The sequence below is a fragment of the Phytophthora sojae genome (assembly GCF_000149755.1).
Source record: "Phytophthora sojae unplaced genomic scaffold PHYSOscaffold_1, whole genome shotgun sequence".
NCBI classification, from domain to species: domain Eukaryota; phylum Oomycota; class Peronosporomycetes; order Peronosporales; family Peronosporaceae; genus Phytophthora; species Phytophthora sojae.
The window spans coordinates 9,308,608-9,322,953 of NW_009258115.1; the positions used below are offsets into that span (position 1 = coordinate 9,308,608).

Consider the following 14,346-nt stretch of genomic DNA (forward strand, 5'->3'; position numbering starts at 1 on the left):
TTTTTCGCGCGAAAAAGTCGTGTCGCCAAAAATGGAAGTCTCCCACGGGACTCGAACCCGCAATCTCCCGCTTCGTAGGCGGATGCCTTATCCATTGGGCCACGGGGACGCTTCTGACAGGGTACCTCCGCCACAAAGTCCCAACTTTGGGAAAATAACTGCCCCAAAGATTACAGGTCAATTTGACTCGATCTGCCGACGCAAGCGGCCGTACAGCAGTCCTGGCATGTCATTCGACCCATGTCAGGTCATATTGACCGACAAGCGTTGCCTGCAGCAGGCTTTGAAACCCCGGTCTGTTGGCCATACTGGAGGCAAGGTGATAGAGGCGATGATCAAGTCGGCGGCAGTGGCTGAAGGCTGACAGGGGTTGAAGGTGACGTGGTGGGTGGTGTGGGCGTACGAAATGGTGTAGACACTGCTCCACGGTGCAGACAGGCTGTGCACGTCGTCTAGACGTAGACAGAAGAGACAGAAGTGGCGGTAGACAGACATAGTCGAAGGCAGTGGACTTCAGCATCTGTAGCTTGACTCGCAGGCCCCGTGTCGGTATTGTAAGTGCGTTCTGGGCACGGTAGGGTGTCTGTAGGTATGGCGGTGTGGTCCACACACGCGTCCCACTGTCTACACGACTCCGAAACGACGCCCGAACACGGCCAAACAGTCTGCAATACCGGTCTGGACACTGCAATGGTGTTGCCACCTTTTTCGCGCGAAAAAGTCGTGTCGCCAAAAATGGAAGTCTCCCACGGGACTCGAACCCGCAATCTCCCGCTTCGTAGGCGGATGCCTTATCCATTGGGCCACGGGGACGCTTCTGACAGGGTACCTCCGCCACAAAGTCCCAACTTTGGGAAAATAACTGCCCCAAAGATTACAGGTCAATTTGACTCGATCTGCCGACGCAAGCGGCCGTACAGCAGTCCTGGCATGTCATTCGACCCATGTCAGGTCATATTGACCGACAAGCGTTGCCTGCAGCAGGCTTTGAAACCCCGGTCTGTTGGCCATACTGGAGGCAAGGTGATAGAGGCGATGATCAAGTCGGCGGCAGTGGCTGAAGGCTGACAGGGGTTGAAGGTGACGTGGTGGGTGGTGTGGGCGTACGAAATGGTGTAGACACTGCTCCACGGTGCAGACAGGCTGTGCACGTCGTCTAGACGTAGACAGAAGAGACAGAAGTGGCGGTAGACAGACATAGTCGAAGGCAGTGGACTTCAGCATCTGTAGCTTGACTCGCAGGCCCCGTGTCGGTATTGTAAGTGCGTTCTGGGCACGGTAGGGTGTCTGTAGGTATGGCGGTGTGGTCCACACACGCGTCCCACTGTCTACACGACTCCGAAACGACGCCCGAACACGGCCAAACAGTCTGCAATACCGGTCTGGACACTGCAATGGTGTTGCCACCTTTTTCGCGCGAAAAAGTCGTGTCGCCAAAAATGGAAGTCTCCGACGGGACTCGAACCCGCAATCTCCCGCTTCGTAGGCGGATGCCTTATCCATTGGGCCACGGGGACACTTCTGACAGGGTACCTCCGCCACAAAGTCCCAACTTTGGGAAAATAACTGCCCCAAAGATTACAGGTCAATTTGACTCGATCTGCCGACGCAAGCGGCCGTACAGCAGTCCTGGCATGTCATTCGACCCATGTCAGGTCATATTGACCGACAAGCGTTGCCTGCAGCAGGCTTTGAAACCCCGGTCTGTTGGCCATACTGGAGGCAAGGTGATAGAGGCGATGATCAAGTCGGCGGCAGTGGCTGAAGGCTGACAGGGGTTGAAGGTGACGTGGTGGGTGGTGTGGGCGTACGAAATGGTGTAGACACTGCTCCACGGTGCAGACAGGCTGTGCACGTCGTCTAGACGTAGACAGAAGAGACAGAAGTGGCGGTAGACAGACATAGTCGAAGGCAGTGGACTTCAGCATCTGTAGCTTGACTCGCAGGCCCCGTGTCGGTATTGTAAGTGCGTTCTGGGCACGGTAGGGTGTCTGTAGGTATGGCGGTGTGGTCCACACACGCGTCCCACTGTCTACACGACTCCGAAACGACGCCCGAACACGGCCAAACAGTCTGCAATACCGGTCTGGACACTGCAATGGTGTTGCCACCTTTTTCGCGCGAAAAAGTCGTGTCGCCAAAAATGGAAGTCTCCGACGGGACTCGAACCCGCAATCTCCCGCTTCGTAGGCGGATGCCTTATCCATTGGGCCACGGGGACGCTTCTGACAGGGTACCTCCGCCACAAAGTCCCAACTTTGGGAAAATAACTGCCCCAAAGATTACAGGTCAATTTGACTCGATCTGCCGACGCAAGCGGCCGTACAGCAGTCCTGGCATGTCATTCGACCCATGTCAGGTCATATTGACCGACAATCGTTGCCTGCAGCAGGCTTTGAAACCCCGGTCTGTTGGCCATACTGGAGGCAAGGTGATAGAGGCGATGATCAAGTCGGCGGCAGTGGCTGAAGGCTGACAGGGGTTGAAGGTGACGTGGTGGGTGGTGTGGGCGTACGAAATGGTGTAGACACTGCTCCACGGTGCAGACAGGCTGTGCACGTCGTCTAGACGTAGACAGAAGAGACAGAAGTGGCGGTAGACAGACATAGTCGAAGGCAGTGGACTTCAGCATCTGTAGCTTGACTCGCAGGCCCCGTGTCGGTATTGTAAGTGCGTTCTGGGCACGGTAGGGTGTCTGTAGGTATGGCGGTGTGGTCCACACACGCGTCCCACTGTCTACACGACTCCGAAACGACGCCCGAACACGGCCAAACAGTCTGCAATACCGGTCTGGACACTGCAATGGTGTTGCCACCTTTTTCGCGCGAAAAAGTCGTGTCGCCAAAAATGGAAGTCTCCGACGGGACTCGAACCCGCAATCTCCCGCTTCGTAGGCGGATGCCTTATCCATTGGGCCACGGGGACGCTTCTGACAGGGTACCTCCGCCACAAAGTCCCAACTTTGGGAAAATAACTGCCCCAAAGATTACAGGTCAATTTGACTCGATCTGCCGACGCAAGCGGCCGTACAGCAGTCCTGGCATGTCATTCGACCCATGTCAGGTCATATTGACCGACAAGCGTTGCCTGCAGCAGGCTTTGAAACCCCGGTCTGTTGGCCATACTGGAGGCAAGGTGATAGAGGCGATGATCAAGTCGGCGGCAGTGGCTGAAGGCTGACAGGGGTTGAAGGTGACGTGGTGGGTGGTGTGGGCGTACGAAATGGTGTAGACACTGCTCCACGGTGCAGACAGGCTGTGCACGTCGTCTAGACGTAGACAGAAGAGACAGAAGTGGCGGTAGACAGACATAGTCGAAGGCAGTGGACTTCAGCATCTGTAGCTTGACTCGCAGGCCCCGTGTCGGTATTGTAAGTGCGTTCTGGGCACGGTAGGGTGTCTGTAGGTATGGCGGTGTGGTCCACACACGCGTCCCACTGTCTACACGACTCCGAAATGACGCCCGAACACGGCCAAACAGTCTGCAATACCGGTCTGGACACTGCAATGGTGTTGCCACCTTTTTCGCGCGAAAAAGTCGTATCGCCAAAAATGGAAGTCTCCGACGGGACTCGAACCCGCAATCTCCCGCTTCGTAGGCGGATGCCTTATCCATTGGGCCACGGGGACGCTTCTGACAGGGTACCTCCGCCACAAAGTCCCAACTTTGGGAAAATAACTGCCCCAAAGATTACAGGTCAATTTGACTCGATCTGCCGACGCAAGCGGCCGTACAGCAGTCCTGGCATGTCATTCGACCCATATCAGGTCATATTGACCGACAAGCGTTGCCTGCAGCAGGCTTTGAAACCCCGGTCTGTTGGCCATACTGGAGGCAAGGTGATAGAGGCGATGATCAAGTCGGCGGCAGTGGCTGAAGGCTGACAGGGGTTGAAGGTGACGTGGTGGGTGGTGTGGGCGTACGAAATGGTGTAGACACTGCTCCACGGTGCAGACAGGCTGTGCACGTCGTCTAGACGTAGACAGAAGAGACAGAAGTGGCGGTAGACAGACATAGTCGAAGGCAGTGGACTTCAGCATCTGTAGCTTGACTCGCAGGCCCCGTGTCGGTATTGTAAGTGCGTTCTGGGCACGGTAGGGTGTCTGTAGGTATGGCGGTGTGGTCCACACACGCGTCCCACTGTCTACACGACTCCGAAACGACGCCCGAACACGGCCAAACAGTCTGCAATACCGGTCTGGACACTGCAATGGTGTTGCCACCTTTTTCGCGCGAAAAAGTCGTGTCGCCAAAAAAGGAAGTCTCCGACGGGACTCGAACCCGCAATCTCCCGCTTCGTAGGCGGATGCCTTATCCATTGGGCCACGGGGACGCTTCTGACAGGGTACCTCCGCCACAAAGTCCCAACTTTGGGAAAATAACTGCCCCAAAGATTACAGGTCAATTTGACTCGATCTGCCGACGCAAGCGGCCGTACAGCAGTCCTGGCATGTCATTCGGCCCATGTCAGGTCATATTGACCGACAAGCGTTGCCTGCAGCAGGCTTTGAAACCCCGGTCTGTTGGCCATACTGGAGGCAAGGTGATAGAGGCGATGATCAAGTCGGCGGCAGTGGCTGAAGGCTGACAGGGGTTGAAGGTGACGTGGTGGGTGGTGTGGGCGTACGAAATGGTGTAGACACTGCTCCACGGTGCAGACAGGCTGTGCACGTCGTCTAGACGTAGACAGAAGAGACAGAAGTGGCGGTAGACAGACATAGTCGAAGGCAGTGGACTTCAGCATCTGTAGCTTGACTCGCAGGCCCCGTGTCGGTATTGTAAGTGCGTTCTGGGCACGGTAGGGTGTCTGTAGGTATGGCGGTGTGGTCCACACACGCGTCCCACTGTCTACACGACTCCGAAACGACGCCCGAACACGGCCAAACAGTCTGCAATACCGGTCTGGACACTGCAATGGTGTTGCCACCTTTTTCGCGCGAAAAAGTCGTGTCGCCAAAAATGGAAGTCTCCGACGGGACTCGAACCCGCAATCTCCCGCTTCGTAGGCGGATGCCTTATCCATTGGGCCACGGGGACGCTTCTGACAGGGTACCTCCGCCACAAAGTCCCAACTTTGGGAAAATAACTGCCCCAAAGATTACAGGTCAATTTGACTCGATCTGCCGACGCAAGCGGCCGTACAGCAGTCCTGGCATGTCATTCGACCCATGTCAGGTCATATTGACCGACAAGCGTTGCCTGCAGCAGGCTTTGAAACCCCGGTCTGTTGGCCATACTGGAGGCAAGGTGATAGAGGCGATGATCAAGTCGGCGGCAGTGGCTGAAGGCTGACAGGGGTTGAAGGTGACGTGGTGGGTGGTGTGGGCGTACGAAATGGTGTAGACACTGCTCCACGGTGCAGACAGGCTGTGCACGTCGTCTAGACGTAGACAGAAGATACAGAAGTGACGGTAGACAGACATAGTCGAAGGCAGTGGACTTCAGCATCTGTAGCTTGACTCGCAGGCCCCGTGTCGGTATTGTAAGTGCGTTCTGGGCACGGTAGGGTGTCTGTAGGTATGGCGGTGTGGTCCACACACGCGTCCCACTGTCTACACGACTCCGAAACGACGCCCGAACACGGCCAAACAGTCTGCAATACCGGTCTGGACACTGCAATGGTGTTGCCACCTTTTTCGCGCGAAAAAGTCGTGTCGCCAAAAATGGAAGTCTCCGACGGGACTCGAACCCGCAATCTCCCGCTTCGTAGGCGGATGCCTTATCCATTGGGCCACGGGGACGCTTCTGACAGGGTACCTCCGCCACAAAGTCCCAACTTTGGGAAAATAACTGCCCCAAAGATTACAGGTCAATTTGACTCGATCTGCCGACGCAAGCGGCCGTACAGCAGTCCTGGCATGTCATTCGACCCATGTCAGGTCATATTGACCGACAAGCGTTGCCTGCAGCAGGCTTTGAAACCCCGGTCTGTTGGCCATACTGGAGGCAAGGTGATAGAGGCGATGATCAAGTCGGCGGCAGTGGCTGAAGGCTGACAGGGGTTGAAGGTGACGTGGTGGGTGGTGTGGGCGTACGAAATGGTGTAGACACTGCTCCACGGTGCAGACAGGCTGTGCACGTCGTCTAGACGTAGACAGAAGATACAGAAGTGGCGGTAGACAGACATAGTCGAAGGCAGTGGACTTCAGCATCTGTAGCTTGACTCGCAGGCCCCGTGTCGGTATTGTAAGTGCGTTCTGGGCACGGTAGGGTGTCTGTAGGTATGGCGGTGTGGTCCACACACGCGTCCCACTGTCTACACGACTCCGAAACGACGCCCGAACACGGCCAAACAGTCTGCAATACCGGTCTGGACACTGCAATGGTGTTGCCACCTTTTTCGCGCGAAAAAGTCGTGTCGCCAAAAAAGGAAGTCTCCGACGGGACTCGAACCCGCAATCTCCCGCTTCGTAGGCGGATGCCTTATCCATTGGGCCACGGGGACGCTTCTGACAGGGTACCTCCGCCACAAAGTCCCAACTTTGGGAAAATAACTGCCCCAAAGATTACAGGTCAATTTGACTCGATCTGCCGACGCAAGCGGCCGTACAGCAGTCCTGGCATGTCATTCGACCCATGTCAGGTCATATTGACCGACAAGCGTTGCCTGCAGCAGGCTTTGAAACCCCGGTCTGTTGGCCATACTGGAGGCAAGGTGATAGAGGCGATGATCAAGTCGGCGGCAGTGGCTGAAGGCTGACAGGGGTTGAAGGTGACGTGGTGGGTGGTGTGGGCGTACGAAATGGTGTAGACACTGCTCCACGGTGCAGACAGGCTGTGCACGTCGTCTAGACGTAGACAGAAGATACAGAAGTGGCGGTAGACAGACATAGTCGAAGGCAGTGGACTTCAGCATCTGTAGCTTGACTCGCAGGCCCCGTGTCGGTATTGTAAGTGCGTTCTGGGCACGGTAGGGTGTCTGTAGGTATGGCGGTGTGGTCCACACACGCGTCCCACTGTCTACACGACTCCGAAACGACGCCCGAACACGGCCAAACAGTCTGCAATACCGGTCTGGACACTGCAATGGTGTTGCCACCTTTTTCGCGCGAAAAAGTCGTGTCGCCAAAAATGGAAGTCTCCGACGGGACTCGAACCCGCAATCTCCCGCTTCGTAGGCGGATGCCTTATCCATTGGGCCACGGGGACGCTTCTGACAGGGTACCTCCGCCACAAAGTCCCAACTTTGGGAAAATAACTGCCCCAAAGATTACAGGTCAATTTGACTCGATCTGCCGACGCAAGCGGCCGTACAGCAGTCCTGGCATGTCATTCGACCCATGTCAGGTCATATTGACCGACAAGCGTTGCCTGCAGCAGGCTTTGAAACCCCGGTCTGTTGGCCATACTGGAGGCAAGGTGATAGAGGCGATGATCAAGTCGGCGGCAGTGGCTGAAGGCTGACAGGGGTTGAAGGTGACGTGGTGGGTGGTGTGGGCGTACGAAATGGTGTAGACACTGCTCCACGGTGCAGACAGGCTGTGCACGTTGTCTAGACGTAGACAGAAGATACAGAAGTGACGGTAGACAGACATAGTCGAAGGCAGTGGACTTCAGCATCTGTAGCTTGACTCGCAGGCCCCGTGTCGGTATTGTAAGTGCGTTCTGGGCACGGTAGGGTGTCTGTAGGTATGGCGGTGTGGTCCACACACGCGTCCCACTGTCTACACGACTCCGAAACGACGCCCGAACACGGCCAAACAGTCTGCAATACCGGTCTGGACACTGCAATGGTGTTGCCACCTTTTTCGCGCGAAAAAGTCGTGTCGCCAAAAATGGAAGTCTCCGACGGGACTCGAACCCGCAATCTCCCGCTTCGTAGGCGGATGCCTTATCCATTGGGCCACGGGGACGCTTCTGACAGGGTACCTCCGCCACAAAGTCCCAACTTTGGGAAAATAACTGCCCCAAAGATTACAGGTCAATTTGACTCGATCTGCCGACGCAAGCGGCCGTACAGCAGTCCTGGCATGTCATTCGACCCATGTCAGGTCATATTGACCGACAAGCGTTGCCTGCAGCAGGCTTTGAAACCCCGGTCTGTTGGCCATACTGGAGGCAAGGTGATAGAGGCGATGATCAAGTCGGCGGCAGTGGCTGAAGGCTGACAGGGGTTGAAGGTGACGTGGTGGGTGGTGTGGGCGTACGAAATGGTGTAGACACTGCTCCACGGTGCAGACAGGCTGTGCACGTTGTCTAGACGTAGACAGAAGATACAGAAGTGGCGGTAGACAGACATAGTCGAAGGCAGTGGACTTCAGCATCTGTAGCTTGACTCGCAGGCCCCGTGTCGGTATTGTAAGTGCGTTCTGGGCACGGTAGGGTGTCTGTAGGTATGGCGGTGTGGTCCACACACGCGTCCCACTGTCTACACGACTCCGAAACGACGCCCGAACACGGCCAAACAGTCTGCAATACCGGTCTGGACACTGCAATGGTGTTGCCACCTTTTTCGCGCGAAAAAGTCGTGTCGCCAAAAAAGGAAGTCTCCGACGGGACTCGAACCCGCAATCTCCCGCTTCGTAGGCGGATGCCTTATCCATTGGGCCACGGGGACGCTTCTGACAGGGTACCTCCGCCACAAAGTCCCAACTTTGGGAAAATAACTGCCCCAAAGATTACAGGTCAATTTGACTCGATCTGCCGACGCAAGCGGCCGTACAGCAGTCCTGGCATGTCATTCGACCCATGTCAGGTCATATTGACCGACAAGCGTTGCCTGCAGCAGGCTTTGAAACCCCGGTCTGTTGGCCATACTGGAGGCAAGGTGATAGAGGCGATGATCAAGTCGGCGGCAGTGGCTGAAGGCTGACAGGGGTTGAAGGTGACGTGGTGGGTGGTGTGGGCGTACGAAATGGTGTAGACACTGCTCCACGGTGCAGACAGGCTGTGCACGTCGTCTAGACGTAGACAGAAGATACAGAAGTGGCGGTAGACAGACATAGTCGAAGGCAGTGGACTTCAGCATCTGTAGCTTGACTCGCAGGCCCCGTGTCGGTATTGTAAGTGCGTTCTGGGCACGGTAGGGTGTCTGTAGGTATGGCGGTGTGGTCCACACACGCGTCCCACTGTCTACACGACTCCGAAACGACGCCCGAACACGGCCAAACAGTCTGCAATACCGGTCTGGACACTGCAATGGTGTTGCCACCTTTTTCGCGCGAAAAAGTCGTGTCGCCAAAAATGGAAGTCTCCGACGGGACTCGAACCCGCAATCTCCCGCTTCGTAGGCGGATGCCTTATCCATTGGGCCACGGGGACGCTTCTGACAGGGTACCTCCGCCACAAAGTCCCAACTTTGGGAAAATAACTGCCCCAAAGATTACAGGTCAATTTGACTCGATCTGCCGACGCAAGCGGCCGTACAGCAGTCCTGGCATGTCATTCGACCCATGTCAGGTCATATTGACCGACAAGCGTTGCCTGCAGCAGGCTTTGAAACCCCGGTCTGTTGGCCATACTGGAGGCAAGGTGATAGAGGCGATGATCAAGTCGGCGGCAGTGGCTGAAGGCTGACAGGGGTTGAAGGTGACGTGGTGGGTGGTGTGGGCGTACGAAATGGTGTAGACACTGCTCCACGGTGCAGACAGGCTGTGCACGTCGTCTAGACGTAGACAGAAGATACAGAAGTGGCGGTAGACAGACATAGTCGAAGGCAGTGGACTTCAGCATCTGTAGCTTGACTCGCAGGCCCCGTGTCGGTATTGTAAGTGCGTTCTGGGCACGGTAGGGTGTCTGTAGGTATGGCGGTGTGGTCCACACACGCGTCCCACTGTCTACACGACTCCGAAACGACGCCCGAACACGGCCAAACAGTCTGCAATACCGGTCTGGACACTGCAATGGTGTTGCCACCTTTTTCGCGCGAAAAAGTCGTGTCGCCAAAAAAGGAAGTCTCCGACGGGACTCGAACCCGCAATCTCCCGCTTCGTAGGCGGATGCCTTATCCATTGGGCCACGGGGACGCTTCTGACAGGGTACCTCCGCCACAAAGTCCCAACTTTGGGAAAATAACTGCCCCAAAGATTACAGGTCAATTTGACTCAATCTGCCGACGCAAGCGGCCGTACAGCAGTCCTGGCATGTCATTCGACCCATGTCAGGTCATATTGACCGACAAGCGTTGCCTGCAGCAGGCTTTGAAACCCCGGTCTGTTGGCCATACTGGAGGCAAGGTGATAGAGGCGATGATCAAGTCGGCGGCAGTGGCTGAAGGCTGACAGGGGTTGAAGGTGACGTGGTGGGTGGTGTGGGCGTACGAAATGGTGTAGACACTGCTCCACGGTGCAGACAGGCTGTGCACGTCGTCTAGACGTAGACAGAAGAGACAGAAGTGGCGGTAGACAGACATAGTCGAAGGCAGTGGACTTCAGCATCTGTAGCTTGACTCGCAGGCCCCGTGTCGGTATTGTAAGTGCGTTCTGGGCACGGTAGGGTGTCTGTAGGTATGGCGGTGTGGTCCACACACGCGTCCCACTGTCTACACGACTCCGAAACGACGCCCGAACACGGCCAAACAGTCTGCAATACCGGTCTGGACACTGCAATGGTGTTGCCACCTTTTTCGCGCGAAAAAGTCGTGTCGCCAAAAAAGGAAGTCTCCGACGGGACTCGAACCCGCAATCTCCCGCTTCGTAGGCGGATGCCTTATCCATTGGGCCACGGGGACGCTTCTGACAGGGTACCTCCGCCACAAAGTCCCAACTTTGGGAAAATAACTGCCCCAAAGATTACAGGTCAATTTGACTCAATCTGCCGACGCAAGCGGCCGTACAGCAGTCCTGGCATGTCATTCGACCCATGTCAGGTCATATTGACCGACAAGCGTTGCCTGCAGCAGGCTTTGAAACCCCGGTCTGTTGGCCATACTGGAGGCAAGGTGATAGAGGCGATGATCAAGTCGGCGGCAGTGGCTGAAGGCTGACAGGGGTTGAAGGTGACGTGGTGGGTGGTGTGGGCGTACGAAATGGTGTAGACACTGCTCCACGGTGCAGACAGGCTGTGCACGTCGTCTAGACGTAGACAGAAGAGACAGAAGTGGCGGTAGACAGACATAGTCGAAGGCAGTGGACTTCAGCATCTGTAGCTTGACTCGCAGGCCCCGTGTCGGTATTGTAAGTGCGTTCTGGGCACGGTAGGGTGTCTGTAGGTATGGCGGTGTGGTCCACACACGCGTCCCACTGTCTACACGACTCCGAAACGACGCCCGAACACGGCCAAACAGTCTGCAATACCGGTCTGGACACTGCAATGGTGTTGCCACCTTTTTCGCGCGAAAAAGTCGTGTCGCCAAAAATGGAAGTCTCCGACGGGACTCGAACCCGCAATCTCCCGCTTCGTAGGCGGATGCCTTATCCAGTGGGCCACGGGGACGCTTCTGACAGGGTACCTCCGCCACAAAGTCCCAACTTTGGGAAAATAACTGCCCCAAAGATTACAGGTCAATTTGACTCGATCTGCCGACGCAAGCGGCCGTACAGCAGTCCTGGCATGTCATTCGACCCATGTCAGGTCATATTGACCGACAAGCGTTGCCTGCAGCAGGCTTTGAAACCCCGGTCTGTTGGCCATACTGGAGGCAAGGTGATAGAGGCGATGATCAAGTCGGCGGCAGTGGCTGAAGGCTGACAGGGGTTGAAGGTGACGTGGTGGGTGGTGTGGGCGTACGAAATGGTGTAGACACTGCTCCACGGTGCAGACAGGCTGTGCACGTCGTCTAGACGTAGACAGAAGAGACAGAAGTGGCGGTAGACAGACATAGTCGAAGGCAGTGGACTTCAGCATCTGTAGCTTGACTCGCAGGCCCCGTGTCGGTATTGTAAGTGCGTTCTGGGCACGGTAGGGTGTCTGTAGGTATGGCGGTGTGGTCCACACACGCGTCCCACTGTCTACACGACTCCGAAACGACGCCCGAACACGGCCAAACAGTCTGCAATACCGGTCTGGACACTGCAATGGTGTTGCCACCTTTTTCGCGCGAAAAAGTCGTGTCGCCAAAAATGGAAGTCTCCGACGGGACTCGAACCCGCAATCTCCCGCTTCGTAGGCGGATGCCTTATCCATTGGGCCACGGGGACGCTTCTGACAGGGTACCTCCGCCACAAAGTCCCAACTTTGGGAAAATAACTGCCCCAAAGATTACAGGTCAATTTGACTCGATCTGCCGACGCAAGCGGCCGTACAGCAGTCCTGGCATGTCATTCGACCCATGTCAGGTCATATTGACCGACAAGCGTTGCCTGCAGCAGGCTTTGAAACCCCGGTCTGTTGGCCATACTGGAGGCAAGGTGATAGAGGCGATGATCAAGTCGGCGGCAGTGGCTGAAGGCTGACAGGGGTTGAAGGTGACGTGGTGGGTGGTGTGGGCGTACGAAATGGTGTAGACACTGCTCCACGGTGCAGACAGGCTGTGCACGTCGTCTAGACGTAGACAGAAGAGACAGAAGTGGCGGTAGACAGACATAGTCGAAGGCAGTGGACTTCAGCATCTGTAGCTTGACTCGCAGGCCCCGTGTCGGTATTGTAAGTGCGTTCTGGGCACGGTAGGGTGTCTGTAGGTATGGCGGTGTGGTCCACACACGCGTCCCACTGTCTACACGACTCCGAAACGACGCCCGAACACGGCCAAACAGTCTGCAATACCGGTCTGGACACTGCAATGGTGTTGCCACCTTTTTCGCGCGAAAAAGTCGTGTCGCCAAAAATGGAAGTCTCCGACGGGACTCGAACCCGCAATCTCCCGCTTCGTAGGCGGATGCCTTATCCATTGGGCCACGGGGACGCTTCTGACAGGGTACCCCCGCCACAAAAGTCCCAACTTTGGGAAAATAACTGCCCCAAAGATTACAGGTCAATTTGACCCATTCTGGGGGCTGCAGTAGCTTTAGCGTCAGAGGAAGACGTAACAGACTCACAGCGTCTCAGCTTAAGATAGCCCGTTCTAATACCAGAACGTACGAGTCCGTACATCTTACGGACTCCAAGAGTCAACCCTTAACTCTTAACTGTGTGAATCTCAAACTGAATGTATTTTCCTCTAGCGCGTCAAGCCGCCTACGGTGTAAATGTATCCGGTTCACTATCTAGCATAGTGAACCCTATTCATATGCATAATCAGTGGCTCTGAAGCCGTGTACTGATTCTCCTACTGATTTAGGTTAGACAGTGTATAACCACTTCGTTACCCTTCGGGTAACTCTCGTGTAACCCCGTTACACCCTCCCCCACTAAACCGTGGACAAGGGTGTTCACGCTTAACGGTCAACCTCCGGGTCTTGTTCCGTCAAGCCTCGTTCTCTAACGAGTCAATCCACATCGCGTGGACTTCGCTGAGAACTTCTCGGCGCAACGCTCCCTCACATGACTTCAAGCCATAAAGCCTTTTGGTCTTTCGACCGCAGACAGCCTCTCGCGAGATCCGCCTCGGAGCCTTGCCCCTCTCGTGCTGCTGCACTGCGTGCCTCCGCACCTCCGCGAACGCCAGCGCCCGCTCGCACACCCTCGACGCCTTCCAGGCTCTCGGTGTTCGAGTACTTTGCGACGCAATGCCTGAAGCGCAGCTCGCAGCGCGCAAGCCCCAGCTCCCCTCGAGCACCAACCCGCCAGATCATGGATCCTAGGGAACTCTTTTGGTGAAGAGAGCGAAGTGGACGACTCCATGGAGGGTTCTCCGAACCGAGGAGATGCGTCCCCACTCACGCGGCGCTCCCCGAGCGGCGGCGACGCTTCGCTCACACCGTCGACACGCCGTGAAGAAGGCTCGCCAGGGTCAGTTCGACCTCCTGGCCCGCATGCAGGCTCCGACTGCTGCGCCTCCTGCGCCTGCGGCTCTCGCTGTGCCCGCGGCACCTCTGGCGCCGATTCTTCCGCCTGTGCCTGCGGTCCCCGCGTTGATGGTCGCCCTTGACGCCTGCGACTGCGTCCTCGACGACCGCGACCTCCGGGCCTGTGACCTCGTCACCCTCGTGTGGTATCGGGAATTGAAGATTTTCGACGTGATTGCCCCGCCGTCCCGAGAATCAACAAGAGTCGAGGAAAGAGCGGTCAAGCGAGAGACGAAGACGACGGCTTTTGACCGGCGGATGACAGGATTCTCGTTGAAGTGACAGATAGTGGCCGGAGCCTCGTCGGGTCCTACTACAACCCCGAACGAGGCTTCGTGGTACCCACTTTTAGGTACAGATGCATTTAGTTGCGTACTTCGACCGCACTTATTAGTGTGACCGCGATCGTCATTTGATGTGTCCGGGATCGCCCCGTTGCGATCGTTCACACTTCATGTTTGTATAGAGACATAGGAGTAGTCAAAGGATGACCAGAACGAGGCTCCCAGAGCCTCACAAACTC

The 14,346-nt window shown here is 56.2% G+C and overlaps 19 non-coding genes across 19 annotated transcripts; all 19 read right to left on the minus strand.

Annotated features, from left to right (window-relative positions):
* Positions 1 to 36: 36 nt before the first annotated feature.
* On the minus strand, positions 37 to 109 carry PHYSODRAFT_t199. Its single transcript has one exon. It is a non-coding gene; the product is annotated as a tRNA-Arg (tRNA).
* Positions 110 to 740: 631 nt separating this feature from the next.
* PHYSODRAFT_t198 lies at positions 741 to 813 on the minus strand. The gene has a single exon. It is a non-coding gene; the product is annotated as a tRNA-Arg (tRNA).
* A 631-nt stretch (positions 814 to 1,444) lies between these two features.
* Positions 1,445 to 1,517, minus strand: PHYSODRAFT_t197. The gene has a single exon. It is a non-coding gene; the product is annotated as a tRNA-Arg (tRNA).
* A 631-nt stretch (positions 1,518 to 2,148) lies between these two features.
* On the minus strand, positions 2,149 to 2,221 carry PHYSODRAFT_t196. Its single transcript has one exon. It is a non-coding gene; the product is annotated as a tRNA-Arg (tRNA).
* Positions 2,222 to 2,852: 631 nt separating this feature from the next.
* On the minus strand, positions 2,853 to 2,925 carry PHYSODRAFT_t195. Its single transcript has one exon. It is a non-coding gene; the product is annotated as a tRNA-Arg (tRNA).
* A 631-nt stretch (positions 2,926 to 3,556) lies between these two features.
* Positions 3,557 to 3,629, minus strand: PHYSODRAFT_t194. Its single transcript has one exon. It is a non-coding gene; the product is annotated as a tRNA-Arg (tRNA).
* Positions 3,630 to 4,260: 631 nt separating this feature from the next.
* Positions 4,261 to 4,333, minus strand: PHYSODRAFT_t193. Its single transcript has one exon. It is a non-coding gene; the product is annotated as a tRNA-Arg (tRNA).
* A 631-nt stretch (positions 4,334 to 4,964) lies between these two features.
* Positions 4,965 to 5,037, minus strand: PHYSODRAFT_t192. The gene has a single exon. It is a non-coding gene; the product is annotated as a tRNA-Arg (tRNA).
* A 631-nt stretch (positions 5,038 to 5,668) lies between these two features.
* On the minus strand, positions 5,669 to 5,741 carry PHYSODRAFT_t191. Its single transcript has one exon. It is a non-coding gene; the product is annotated as a tRNA-Arg (tRNA).
* Positions 5,742 to 6,372: 631 nt separating this feature from the next.
* On the minus strand, positions 6,373 to 6,445 carry PHYSODRAFT_t190. Its single transcript has one exon. It is a non-coding gene; the product is annotated as a tRNA-Arg (tRNA).
* Positions 6,446 to 7,076: 631 nt separating this feature from the next.
* On the minus strand, positions 7,077 to 7,149 carry PHYSODRAFT_t189. The gene has a single exon. It is a non-coding gene; the product is annotated as a tRNA-Arg (tRNA).
* A 631-nt stretch (positions 7,150 to 7,780) lies between these two features.
* Positions 7,781 to 7,853, minus strand: PHYSODRAFT_t188. The gene has a single exon. It is a non-coding gene; the product is annotated as a tRNA-Arg (tRNA).
* A 631-nt stretch (positions 7,854 to 8,484) lies between these two features.
* PHYSODRAFT_t187 lies at positions 8,485 to 8,557 on the minus strand. The gene has a single exon. It is a non-coding gene; the product is annotated as a tRNA-Arg (tRNA).
* A 631-nt stretch (positions 8,558 to 9,188) lies between these two features.
* PHYSODRAFT_t186 lies at positions 9,189 to 9,261 on the minus strand. Its single transcript has one exon. It is a non-coding gene; the product is annotated as a tRNA-Arg (tRNA).
* A 631-nt stretch (positions 9,262 to 9,892) lies between these two features.
* Positions 9,893 to 9,965, minus strand: PHYSODRAFT_t185. The gene has a single exon. It is a non-coding gene; the product is annotated as a tRNA-Arg (tRNA).
* Positions 9,966 to 10,596: 631 nt separating this feature from the next.
* Positions 10,597 to 10,669, minus strand: PHYSODRAFT_t184. Its single transcript has one exon. It is a non-coding gene; the product is annotated as a tRNA-Arg (tRNA).
* Positions 10,670 to 11,300: 631 nt separating this feature from the next.
* On the minus strand, positions 11,301 to 11,373 carry PHYSODRAFT_t183. Its single transcript has one exon. It is a non-coding gene; the product is annotated as a tRNA-Arg (tRNA).
* Positions 11,374 to 12,004: 631 nt separating this feature from the next.
* PHYSODRAFT_t182 lies at positions 12,005 to 12,077 on the minus strand. Its single transcript has one exon. It is a non-coding gene; the product is annotated as a tRNA-Arg (tRNA).
* A 631-nt stretch (positions 12,078 to 12,708) lies between these two features.
* Positions 12,709 to 12,781, minus strand: PHYSODRAFT_t181. The gene has a single exon. It is a non-coding gene; the product is annotated as a tRNA-Arg (tRNA).
* Between the last annotated feature and the right edge of the window lie 1,565 nt (positions 12,782 to 14,346).